Raw genomic sequence first — 12,103 nt, forward strand, 5'->3', positions numbered from 1 at the left:
TAGACTTCTACTCCACTTGTCAGTAATGCAATACCCTGCCCTTCCCCTGCTGGAGTGATGTCATAGAAAACCAGATAAAATGAGCTTGAGTAAGATCCAGTTTTGGTGGGTGGGTATAGCTCAGTGGTAGAGTGTACGCTTAACATGCACGAGGTCCTGGGTTCAATCCCCGGTACCTCCAATAAATAAATAAATCAATAATTGTTTAAAAATCCAGTCTCATTGCATAACAGGAAAATGTCCAGGTGTCAGTTTAAAAAAAATCACTTATCTTACCAAGAGACAAGATCTCAAACTGAAGGGAAAAAGCTGCTGATACTGAGGAAGCAGACGCTATCTGTCAGATATCTGTATTAGCTTTTAGGTAATTAGATGATTTAAAACTATCTGACGAAGATTTTAAAGCAGTCGTGATTAAAAAATACTTCAAACAATCACAAACATGTATGGAATACATTTTTAAAAACCCAAGTCTCTGTGAAGAGATGGATATTATAAAGAAGAACCAAATGGAAATGTAGGAACTGGAAAATAAACTGAAATAGAACCTCAGTGTATAGGCTCAGCAGCTGAATGGACGCGACAGAGGAAAGACTCAGTGAACTGGAAGATAGGGCAATCAATTTTTACCCAGTCTGACCATCAGAGAGAAGGTAGACTCAGGGACCCATGGGACTGTCACAAAAGATCCAACATTCCTCCTTTCATCAGAGTCCCAGAAGAAGAGGAAAAGAAGATTGGGGCAAAAAAAAAAAAAAAAATCCTCAAAGAAATATGGCTGAAAACTTTGGAGATTTGACAAAAGACACGAGTCTACCAATTCAAGAAGCTGAGTAAACCCCAAAGAGACTAAACCCAGAGAAACTACACCAAGACTCATCAGAGTCCAACTTCTGAGAACCAAAGACAAAGGAAAAAATCTTAAATGTAGCGAGACAGAAACACCTTACCTATAAGGGAAAGACAACTTGAAGAAAAGAACTTTTCTCATCAGAAACCATGGAAACCAGAAAGCGCAGGCACAGTTTTCAAGTACCAAAGAAAAGAACCCTCAGTCCAGAATCTTGTCTAGTGAGAAGATCCTCTCTGAGTGATGGGGAAATCAAGATATTCTCAGACAAAGAAAAATAAAGAGACTTTGTCACCGGCAGATCTACTCTTAAAAAAAAACAAAAACAAAACAAAACAAAACAAAAAAAAAACGGCTAAAGGAAGTTCTTTAAACACAAAGGAAACAATAAAAGAAGGAAACTTAGAACAGCAGGAAGGAAGAACATGGTAAATAAAAATATAGGTAAATAAAACAGACTTTCCTTCTCTCAAATTTTCTAAATTATGTTGGAGCAGAGATTATAACAGTCTGAAGTGGTTCTAAATGTTTGTCAAGGAAATATGTAAGGTAGTTATACTGCAAATGCAGGAGGGTAAGATAATGCAAAGGTGAGTTTTCTTTACTTCACTCGGACTGGGGAAATGATGAAAGTGAAGTGGTACAGCCACCCTGAAACACAATGTGGCAGTTTCTTAAAAACTAAGACTGTAACGACCATATGATTCAGCAGTTGAATTCTTGGACATTTATGTTTGCATGAAAACCTGCCCATGAATGTTCACAGCGACTTTATTTGTAACAGGCAAAAAGTGGAAACAACTGAAAAGTCCCTCCACAGGTGACTAAAGAAGCTATAGCACGTCCATACCACGGGACCCTCCTCAGCAGCCAAAAGGAGCAAAGTGTTGATAAGGGCAGCAGCCTGGATCTCATAATAGAGCATTATGCTGAGTGAAGAAAAGCCAGTCCCCAAGGGTTACACGCTGCATGACTCCATTTATATAGGGTTCCGGAAATAACAAAATTACAGAAATGGAAAACAGATTTGTGGTTGCCAAGAATTAAGGAGGGGGTGGGAGCAGGAGAGGAGTGGGCGTGGCTGTACAAGGGCCACCAGAGGGATCCTTGTGGTAACAGGAATCAATATCCCAGTGGAGGTATTGCATTGTAGTTTTGGAAGGTGCTACCATTGAGGGTAACGGGGTCAAGGGTACACAGGATCTCCCTATGATTTCTTACAACTCCGTGTGAATTATCTACAATTATCTCAAAATACAAAGTTTAATTTTAAAAAAAACGGTGTTGAAAGACATTGGCTTTTCAACACCACAATGGCAATTTTAAACTTGGGACCTCTGGGACTGTGTTAGAACAGGCCTGTTGCTTGGTGTTAGAGCCTGAGGGGCTGCCCTGGCAGTGCTCACAATTAGAGCCTTCTTTCAGAGACTTTCAGAGAATTTGCTTTACGTTGCCAGAAATACTGCACTGGGCATTTTCTGTCCGTGAATGTTTAATTGCCTCCCACTGGGTGGCTGGGGAAGAACATACAGGTCACGCTTGCCAAGGCTAAGAGGCCCTGCTGCCCAGGGTGGGAGAGGGGGTGGTGAGGAAGTCCTTGCACTTCAGTGGAGGAGGTCTTTGGGGCTGGCCTAAGGGGCTGGACTCCCACAGGACCCAAAAAACTGAGTGTCCCTTCCCCCTGGCTGGAGGTACAGCCAAAGAGGAGTGGAGCGGGGATGTGGTGAATCTGAGAGGAGAGACCCAACAGGTGTCCACACTGAGATCTTGGGAAGAGACCTGGAGCCTCATGGATGTCAGGGAATCAGTTCAGGCAATCGTGGGGGTGTCATTCATGGGGCAGGCTCTGGCGCCCGTGAATAAATTCTATGAGCTCTGTGGGTTGTGAGATGGGAATGGGGTAACCATTTCTCCTCTAATACCCAGGAGTATAATTGCTCTTAAATTACTCACTGTTAATCAAGTTATAACCGAATATCCAAGTCATATGAGAAGTTGCATGCTGTCCTGTGCTTGGGGTTTGTTTTTTTTTTTATTAATTCTTATTATTTACTGAAGTGTAATTGATTCGAAATAATGTATTTTTTAAAATGCCAGATAGATATGGTTTAAAGTAAGATTCCAGTCCCCATCAGTCTGCCTGCCTGCCCTCCACTGGGGTCTGCTCCTCTTCTACGTGGCATTGTTTTGAAGGAGTCCTGGGTTCCACAGACCTAAGTCTGTTTTCTCTTGTCCCCCGGACCGCCACCCTGACTTGAGTGCCTGCCGGGGCTGGGCCTGGAAGGACCACTCAATCAGCATTTATTGACTCTCTGCCCCTGATGATCTTTGAATGTCTATTTTAAGATTCTGAGATTTTTTATTATCTTCCCTATTGATCCCCTAAGGTCTCTTGACACAAAACTTGTCATTTGCATGTGCACCACTGGATGGCAGCAGTGTCTCACAGAATGTCCTTTCCTAGCTTTTGGTATCACATCCAAGGGCTATTTATCTTTTGAGTCAGTTCTATTTTCTCTCCTGGAAAATTCAAGCTCACTCCCCCTCCCCATTTCCCTCCACCTGAGTGGATTTCCCAGACAGAGTCATCACTGCATTATTTTGCTCCTCCAGTGGGAAGGTGGTGAGGAAGAGTGGAAGAGTGTGGGTGGGTGGGTTGACTGTCTAAGGTCACGTACAAAATGATCTGACAGGTCTGAATGGGAAATTCAATTCCTCCCAGCATTTACCGAGTACCTTCTATGTGTCAGACCTAATGCTACGCTTCACTTAAAGGATACACTGTCCCTGTCACAGATGTGTGGTCAGGTACTGAGAATGAAGGGAAAGAGTAGCTGTGGTCTTTGGAGATGGAGAATGGTTTGGAGTTGCAGTGCGGAGCCAGTGCTGGTGTGAGTGGTGCTGCCCTAACTGGGCTGTTCACTCCACTTGGAAAATTCAAGTGACAACAGACTCTGATTGCAATGAAACTAAAATATGTGTGTGGATGAAGCCTTGAAGGTGACATGTAAACATGAAGTCAGTAGATGGATGCAACCGAAGAATGATGGTCGATATGGAATGTTCTCCATACAAACAACTCTGTCCCATTGCCATAATATAATTTTTAAAATAAAAAACATTAAAAAGCATACAATGGGTGAAGCTAGTAAGAAGTAGACCCTAAACTCGCCCCAGACCTATTACATATGCTATACTTGGATGAACCGGGTTTGGTGACAGACCTCACTGTAGATTGTGTTCGAGTCACTGAACTTGACAGAAACACAGAACACTTCCATGTGGGGTTGGTGGCTTTGTTTGCTTCAAGGTGGCATAAAAGCCTCTTAATTTTCAAATCCAAGAGGCAGGCAGGTTGACATCAAATGCTTCTGCGTATTTCTGAGCGGCAGAGCTGAATCACACGGTCTTTTTAATTGGATGTGACTTGCCCTCCCTTCCACACGATCATTTACATGAGCAAGATGAAAAGCTGACTCCTCTTCAAATCCCCCTGTATCAAATGGCCACCAGAAACCACTTTCCAACACATACACACAAATACACAATAAAAACAACAAAATCATTAAAAAAAAAAAAGTAAGAATTTGAAGAGAATAAAACTGCTCAGACTGAACTACTTTGGGGAAAGGCAGTATTTTTTAAAATTTTTTTATTGAAGTGTGGTTGATTTGTAGTGTTAGTTTCAGGTATACAGTGAAGCAATTCAGTCATACATATACAGATACACATTTTTTCTTTTCAGATTCTTTTCCATTATATATTATAAGAAACTGAATATCGTTCCCTATGCTATTACAGTAGGTCCTTATTGTTTCTCTATCTATTTTATATGTAGTAATGTGTGTCTGTTAATCCCAAACTCCTAATTTATCTCTCCCCCAGGGGAAAGGCTGTATTAACCTTTCCCCAAACAATGAAAGTGGTGACTTGATGGGACAAAGCGGTGGTGCTGCTGTGGGCCCAGGAAACTCTGAATGGGCCAGAGCAGTGTATGAAATCTAGGCTCTATCAACCTCTGTGTCACTTTGTTCTCTTTTCCTAACATGAATGCCTTCTGAAGGGAGGAGGATGCAGCTCACCAGTAGAATACATGCTTAGCATGCATGAGGTCCTGGATTCAATCCCCAGTACTTCCATTAAAAAACAAATAACACCCCTGCCCCCCAAAAACCCCAAAACAAATGCCTTCTGAAAGCTCTCCACCCTGTGGCAGTTAGAGTCAGGAGAAGAGGGATTCCTGCCCCCACCCCCTTCATCAGGACGGCTCTCCAGGGGAGCAAGTCCACCCCACAGGGTGCCGCGGTGTGGGGATGGGGGCGGAGAGGCACGGGAATTGATGGGATGCAACCCTTATTGGGAAAATGGGGTAGCTCCAAAGAGCCAAACTCTGAGGGAAAGACCGGGGTTGGGGCGACTCTGTCAGCGCCCCACACTCTGGAGTCTACATCCTAACCTTAATCCTTAATGCTTGATTCCAGCAAGCCCTCCAGATGTTACCGAAGCTGAGAAAATCCTCCTGCCCTCATTTCTCCTCAAAAAGTCACAGAAAGCTGAAACCCTAACAGACACGAGAAAAGCTTGCTTTTAGAAATTTTCATCCTTTTGCAACATGAGCACTAAAGAGAACTCAAATTGGTTTATTTATCATCCAGCCTGGAGGGCAGCACTCTGCAGTTCAGTTCAGAGAGCATTTTTGAGCATCTGTCAGGAGCCAGTACTGAGTGGGGTCCAGAGTCTCAGACCTGGGGTTTAAACTCTAGTGAAGATTCCAGGAATTAGGTGGTCTCTCATAGCTTCAGTTACCTCCTCTGTAAAGCGTGGATAACCTGGTGCCTATTTCATAGGACTGCTGTGGAAACTAAATGTCAAATGTCTGGCACATTTACTGGTAACTGTTCAATAACTTGTATATATCAATATGCTTGTAGGCATGGATTTATTCAATCAAATCTGTTGGATCTCTGAGGACATAAAGAGGAATGAGACCCAGTCTCAGCCTTCAAAGAATAGAATATTTAATGAGCTACTGTGAAGCTGGGAGCTGTATGAATATATATATATATACACACACCCACATATATTTCACTGATTCTAAAATGTACTTTTTCATATTTTTACATCTTTAATTTGACAACACTCTTTCTTGGTGGTGAATGAAAATGAAATAATGGTGTGGCTTACAATCAGTGAAATCTTAGAGTTGGTGAAAAACAGTAATAATTATAAAGACAGAGCCATCAGCTCAGGATCAATTACTAATCCAGTAATTCCAGTACAGGTGACCCAGGATGCTGTCTTCTCTCCTCGGGTATGTCAGCTCCCCCGCTGCCTTTGGGGAATGGGAGTGGGAGGGGCCCTGGGTGACTGGACTCATCTCCTTCTTGGCGGCTGAGCGGAGCAGTACCCAAACCCCAGTGCACAGACAGGTCCCGCCCCAGAGAAGGTAGTTGGGTATGTGTAGGGGGACTTCAGCCAGCTCGGTCCTTCCTTGGCCAGGGGATTCTTTGCCTGAGGGTAGCATCTTAGCTGTGGGCTCGGGAAAGGATCGTTACCAGTAAACCTCAGTTTGCTCCCAAATGCTGCTTGTCCAGGAGCCCACTGAAGCTGTCGCACACTGGTTAGTGTGAAATCAGCCACGGTGGGGGCATTTACACCACAGCAATGGGCAAACCCTACCAACCAATGCTTTCCCCTCCTTGAGAGAATCAGTTTACCAGTACATCCTGTGACTTCTCCGTAGCTGGGTGACCTTGTGGGAGGATGTCATGGAAAAGCACTCTGACTGAGACTCTGTCTTTCCATCTGAAAGGGGATCATTATATTTCTCACCTCATGGGGTTGTGGGGTAATAAGTAAGTTCATGAGAAAGCACCTAGCCCAGGGCCAGCCTCCATCAATTTGCAGTTTATTCTTTTACTTTAGAAGGTTTCTATAATGTCTCCTCCTTGGGAACTTGCCAGAGAGAGAATGGAATGACATGAACATTCTCCATGAGACAGTACAAGTCTTCATGTGGCTAATTAGCATTTAAACTGTAAGGATAATAGCAACGAAATTTACAGAACCTTTGACAGTTTGACTAACTGTATTTAAGGCGGCACAACCTCACGTGATAGACACTGCTATCCCCATTCTGCAGATGAGCAAACCAAGCCTCAGAGAAGTGACTTACTCTGTGTTATGTGGCTGGTAAGTAAGGCAGGAACCACAATTTTTGATGTATTTATTTTCTTCCCCATCTCATCACAGCAAAGCTTGTGTGAAGAGCCCGGGTGGGGGTGGATAGTAGGTAGGGGGGTGGTAAAACACACTAAATGCCCAGGACCCACAAGGTTGCTGCCCGAAGCTTAAAGTTTGGTTGGAAAGCTTAAAACACCCGCGAGGCCATCACTTGGGAAGGATGACAGAGCAGAGTTGCAGAGGCCGCCATCTGCGGGCGGTTCCATGAATTCACTTACACAAACACGGTGGGGCAATGCAAGATGGCACAGAACCTTCAGACTAACACATCTGCACTTATGTTCCCCTGGACTGTGTTTCTCGATTGTGTCGCAGTCCTGCTACCTTCGCTTTGGTGTCTGCAGGGGAAGCTGAGCTCAGGGCTGAGGTGGCTCTTCCTTCTTTTTCCCTTGGTTGCAGTTAAACTTTCCATTTTCTCCAAGACAAACACCAAATTCTTGAAAGCTGAAGCCGTCCACCATGGGTGTGAACGAGGATGGTGATTTAGTCTTTGGTTTCTCCAAGTATGAACTTTATTGCCCAAGTTGCTTATTGACTTACAAGCTGATTAAAAGGAAGGGGGAAAATACCCTCTCCCAATTAAAGATGCACACCAGAATTTCAGCAGCAGTTTGGCTGTAGTTGAGGAAACGGAATTTGAGCCAGATTAACTCTTTGCATTAAGAAGGTATTCAAGGATCCAGCCCTGTGGCTCCAAGGAGTACACTGTCTTCCCTTAGACAAGGAGAAAGTTAGCTGCCTCCACTTTGGGCTTTGCTGAGAAGATGAGGTAATTATTCAAATAATTCAGGTAACCCAGAGGAGCAAGGGGGACCCGGCCACCTAGTGTCTGGAGATGGCCACCATCAGCTGTCCTGATCACATCACCTCCAGGCCACCTGGTCACACAAGCCCGCTGGGCCCCTGAGCCCTCGTCGGTGGCTTAGTGAAGGAGTGGCTTCTTAAAGGGCTACAGATGGAGTGCTGGGGCTGGATCTTGTACAGATGTGTCTGGTCAATGCAGGGTTTTAACTTTTCTTCCCTTCCCAAAATATGTATGCTGTCAGGAGGGGAATTCTACAATTCATACTTCTCACTGTTTCCTGGTTTTTACACCCACTTCACACACCCACAGAATGGGAGCCTGGTAAGGACTCTCTCAGCTTTAAAGATTTCATGCTTAAGATACTTGTGATTCGTCCACATCTTGAAATACTAAGAATCATTTTGTTGAAAAATATTTGTTGATATGGGAAAATATTCACAAGGTAATGCTACGTGTAACAATGATAATGCTGGTTTTAGAAGTCACGTTCTGAAATGGGAACTCTGGAATTCTCTGGGCTTTGAGATGAAGGATCTCAAAGGATGACTCTGGGTTTTTTAATCTTTCTGCATCGGATGACATCCTAAGTGTTAATTTCTCTTTGAGGCCCAGGTGAACTGTAAGCTCTCCAAGTGCAGGGTCTGTGCTAATGTATTTCTTGATGTGTCCATTGTGGCCATTTCAGGGATACAGGAGCCAAGAGCTAAATATTTGTTGAATGAATTAATGAGTGCTTTTCTGTGCAATGAACATATAATATTTTTATCATTATTAAAGGGTTGGGAGAGCAATAAATTTTAATGTACAAAAATAAGATGTACTCTGATGAAAATTCATATCCTTAAATGCCTTCATTAGAAAACAAACAACATCAACAACTTATAGAAGTTTGAATATTAGGTAAGTAAACAAATGTTGAACAGGGCTTCTGCTGTTGTGTCAGCTTCGGGAGGAGACATCGTGAAGTCCAGGGACTCCCAGCTGTGGGGAGTGTCTGAAGAGCACACAGAGCCTCCTCCAGAGAGTCAGTGACGATCTCCTGAGACACCTGAGCCACCTCGGGGCTGATTTGCTGACCAAGGGGAGGGGGGATGTTGAAATTGGGTTAGAGTTTGAGGTGTTGATTGTCAGATGAACTGTTTTTATTATACAAAATGGGAATCTTTATTTATACCCAAGAGTAACTGGAAAGCTATGGAACCTGCCTGTGATTTCATTGGAAGGACATGAGTTGCTGGAAACCCTTTTGAGTCTCTGCTGGCCCCCTCCTCAGGCAGACCATCACGTGAATGGATTGCACTTGTCAGTGATAAGAACTGCTGTGTCCTTCATTGTAACTGACTACACTACAATTTAAAAAAATAATAATAATAATTAAAAATGAAAACAAAATAAAATAAGAAAAGAACTTCTATATCCTTAAAGGAGCCTTGTCACCTGTGTCCCTGTTCCTTCAGGTCCACTGTAACGTGCAGCCCTGGTACTCAGTACATGTCCAAGGAAGTCAGCACATGTTTGTAAGTGGAATGAGAGGGGATCCTCAGGCAGCTGGGTCTGCTGCACTTGGGACATTTGGTGAAACTTGGTGGAGCAAGAAAGCAAGACCGAGAGGACACATGCATGTGTGTCAACAAGGTGGGGGACAGTGGCGGTGTGCGTTGGTAGGAGCCAAACAGATTCAGCTTCTGGGCTTGGATCAGGTGCAGCTGCTGCTTTCCAAGCTACCATATCCTGCACCCAGGCCTCCTCTCAGGGTCTCTGTTGCCCACAGGGTTTGACGGGGGTCAGCAATATGGCTTCATGTAAATGAGCCTGGGCAGAAACCGTGTCCTACTTCTGGTCCCTCCCCACCAGCTTGCACTTGCTAAGAGCATACTGTTTGATTCACCAACTGGCAGGGCGGGATAAGGTCTATTTAGCGCTCAACTTGGCTGTACATCAGAGTCACCTGGGCAGCTTTTAAAGCAACCAGGGCCCAGGCTCCACCCTGGACCAATTACATCAGACTCTCTGGGGGTGGGACCCGTCAAGAAGACCTTTTAAAGACGCTCCCCTATGCCCATCCCCCACAATCAATACCAACCAGCAGGGCCAGCTGAGAGCCAGGACTGTACCTGCATTCCGGCTGCTTATCCTGGCGTGATCCTGGCCCTGGCTGACCCCTAAGCGCTCTCTCAAAACATATATCTGGGGCTTAATGAGCAGGGGTGAGGCTGGGGTGATCCCTGCCATCTGCGAGGCTGCCTCTGGCTGTGGAAGATGTAACAGGCTCGCCAGTAGCGTGGGCTGATTTCTCACAAGTGCAATTTACAAGGTAAAAATTTCTCTCTTCATAAAAATGTCCCATGTTCCTGTCACGAAGGGTAATTGAGGCTTTTAGCTTCTGTGTCACAGTCATCACGCATTTCTTTATGTGCCTGGTGGTATCGCCCACGGGGAATTAAGTCATACTCTTGGTCAGTGAGTAACAGAGAAGCAGTATGAAATGGACATCCAGGCCAGGTGACTCAGCTGGGACCCGAGTCCCTGGAGAGCATCTCTTCCTGTTCCCATCCCTCAGTTTGCTCAGACTATAGTGAAGGAGGGTGGAAAAATCTGGAATGGCTTGTGCTTCCTCGTCTGTAAAAGGGGGTGACTATATTTACTTCTTGGGGCAACTGTGAGGGTTAAAGGGTGCAGTGAATATGAAAAATCTGGTGCGCAGCATAGCGGGCGATGGTTCACTGACTGCTGCTTTAGCGCCCACGGTCTCTCTCTTTCCCCACAGGGCCCCGAACACACAAACACCATTTTACCTGCAGCAGGAGCTGAGAAATACTTGTGAACTGAGTTCCAAACAGCTGTGGGTTAGGGCCAGTGAGAATACTGTTGGGGTATTTTAGGCCTGTTCCCCTTACCTGCCAAGAAGCCCTGTCCTCTCTTGAGAGCCCATAGTCCAGAGAAGGGCTCCCCACTCCCTGAGATGGGAGCCCCCTAGTGGCAGGCTGTCGGGCCCTTGTTACTCCTCAGGCTGCCTCCTCACCTCATCTGCAACCCTGTGGGGTACTTAGACCCCAAAATAAAACAGATACCATTCTTTCTCCTGACAGATGGGGAAACAGTAAGAGAAGCTAAGCTATTTGTCCAGGGCACAGAGCTAGTTCCTCCGTACCAGTCATTTTCCCAGGCGTGGTGTCCCGTGATGACCCTGTGCCCCAGGCCCGCTGGACTCAGGAATGAGACTGCCCCTTGAAGAGTCCTCCTGGGAATGGAGTCTTGCGAGGAGGGAACCTTGGCGTTGGGAGCTTCCCTCCTCAGGATCAGGGTATAGAACTGAGAAATCCAAAGACAGGAGATGGGGAACCAGGGTGCCTGGGAAGAGAAAGGATGGGGGTACGAGGACCTGGGGTTGGTCCAGGATGGGTCCGCTGCTCCTGAGCAGCAAAGGCACCAATGCACCGGGGAAAAACGGCCAACTGCTGACTAACCAGGGGGTTTCGTCCTCTGGAAAGAGCCTTGCAGTGGAGCTAGAGATGCCTGCGTTGGGCCTCCAGGTCTGCAATGGTTGGGATGGTGATCTCCGGAGTCTGAAGCCGGTGTGTCCCGGAGAGTGTGTGAGAGGTGGTGAGCGTTCCTAATACTGGTTCTGCTAGCCACCAGCTGGTGGTCTTGGGCCGAGCTGAACTGTCTTGCATGCCTTGGTGCTCATCTTGCTGAAGTGTGGTAGTAGTATCTATCTCAGTGTGCTGTTATGAGGATTAATTAAGGTAACACATAAGAAAGCTCTTGGAAATTTCCTGGCCCAGAGCGAACACTACATATGTACCTGCTATCATCCGTGCACATCCAAGAAGTTGCCGACACATGTCAGGTACTCCAAACTCAGGGAATCTGAATTTATTGCTCCTTTTCCAGGGAGCAGGGGACAGCAGAGCCCTCTGTCTCAGGATAACTCCCCACAGCTCCACTTTGCATGTCCACTACCCAGCTCTGCTTGGTCAAGTTGGGCAGCCCGACTAGGGTTCAGGTTCAATGTACCTAGGACTTGACGTTCTGTGTGTGCTTTTTGTTTGTTTCTTTTGTGCTTTGGTGGTGTTTGGCCAATCTGATATGGGTGAAATAATGCATTATTTTTGTTTTAATTTGCACTTCTCTGAGTACCAGTTCTAAACTGACCACTGTATTTCACTTTCCTACTAATCTCAACCCAGAGATTGACTGGTGTG

The sequence above is a fragment of the Camelus dromedarius genome, chromosome 15 (genome assembly GCF_036321535.1).
Source record: "Camelus dromedarius isolate mCamDro1 chromosome 15, mCamDro1.pat, whole genome shotgun sequence".
NCBI classification, from domain to species: Eukaryota; Metazoa; Chordata; class Mammalia; order Artiodactyla; family Camelidae; genus Camelus; species Camelus dromedarius.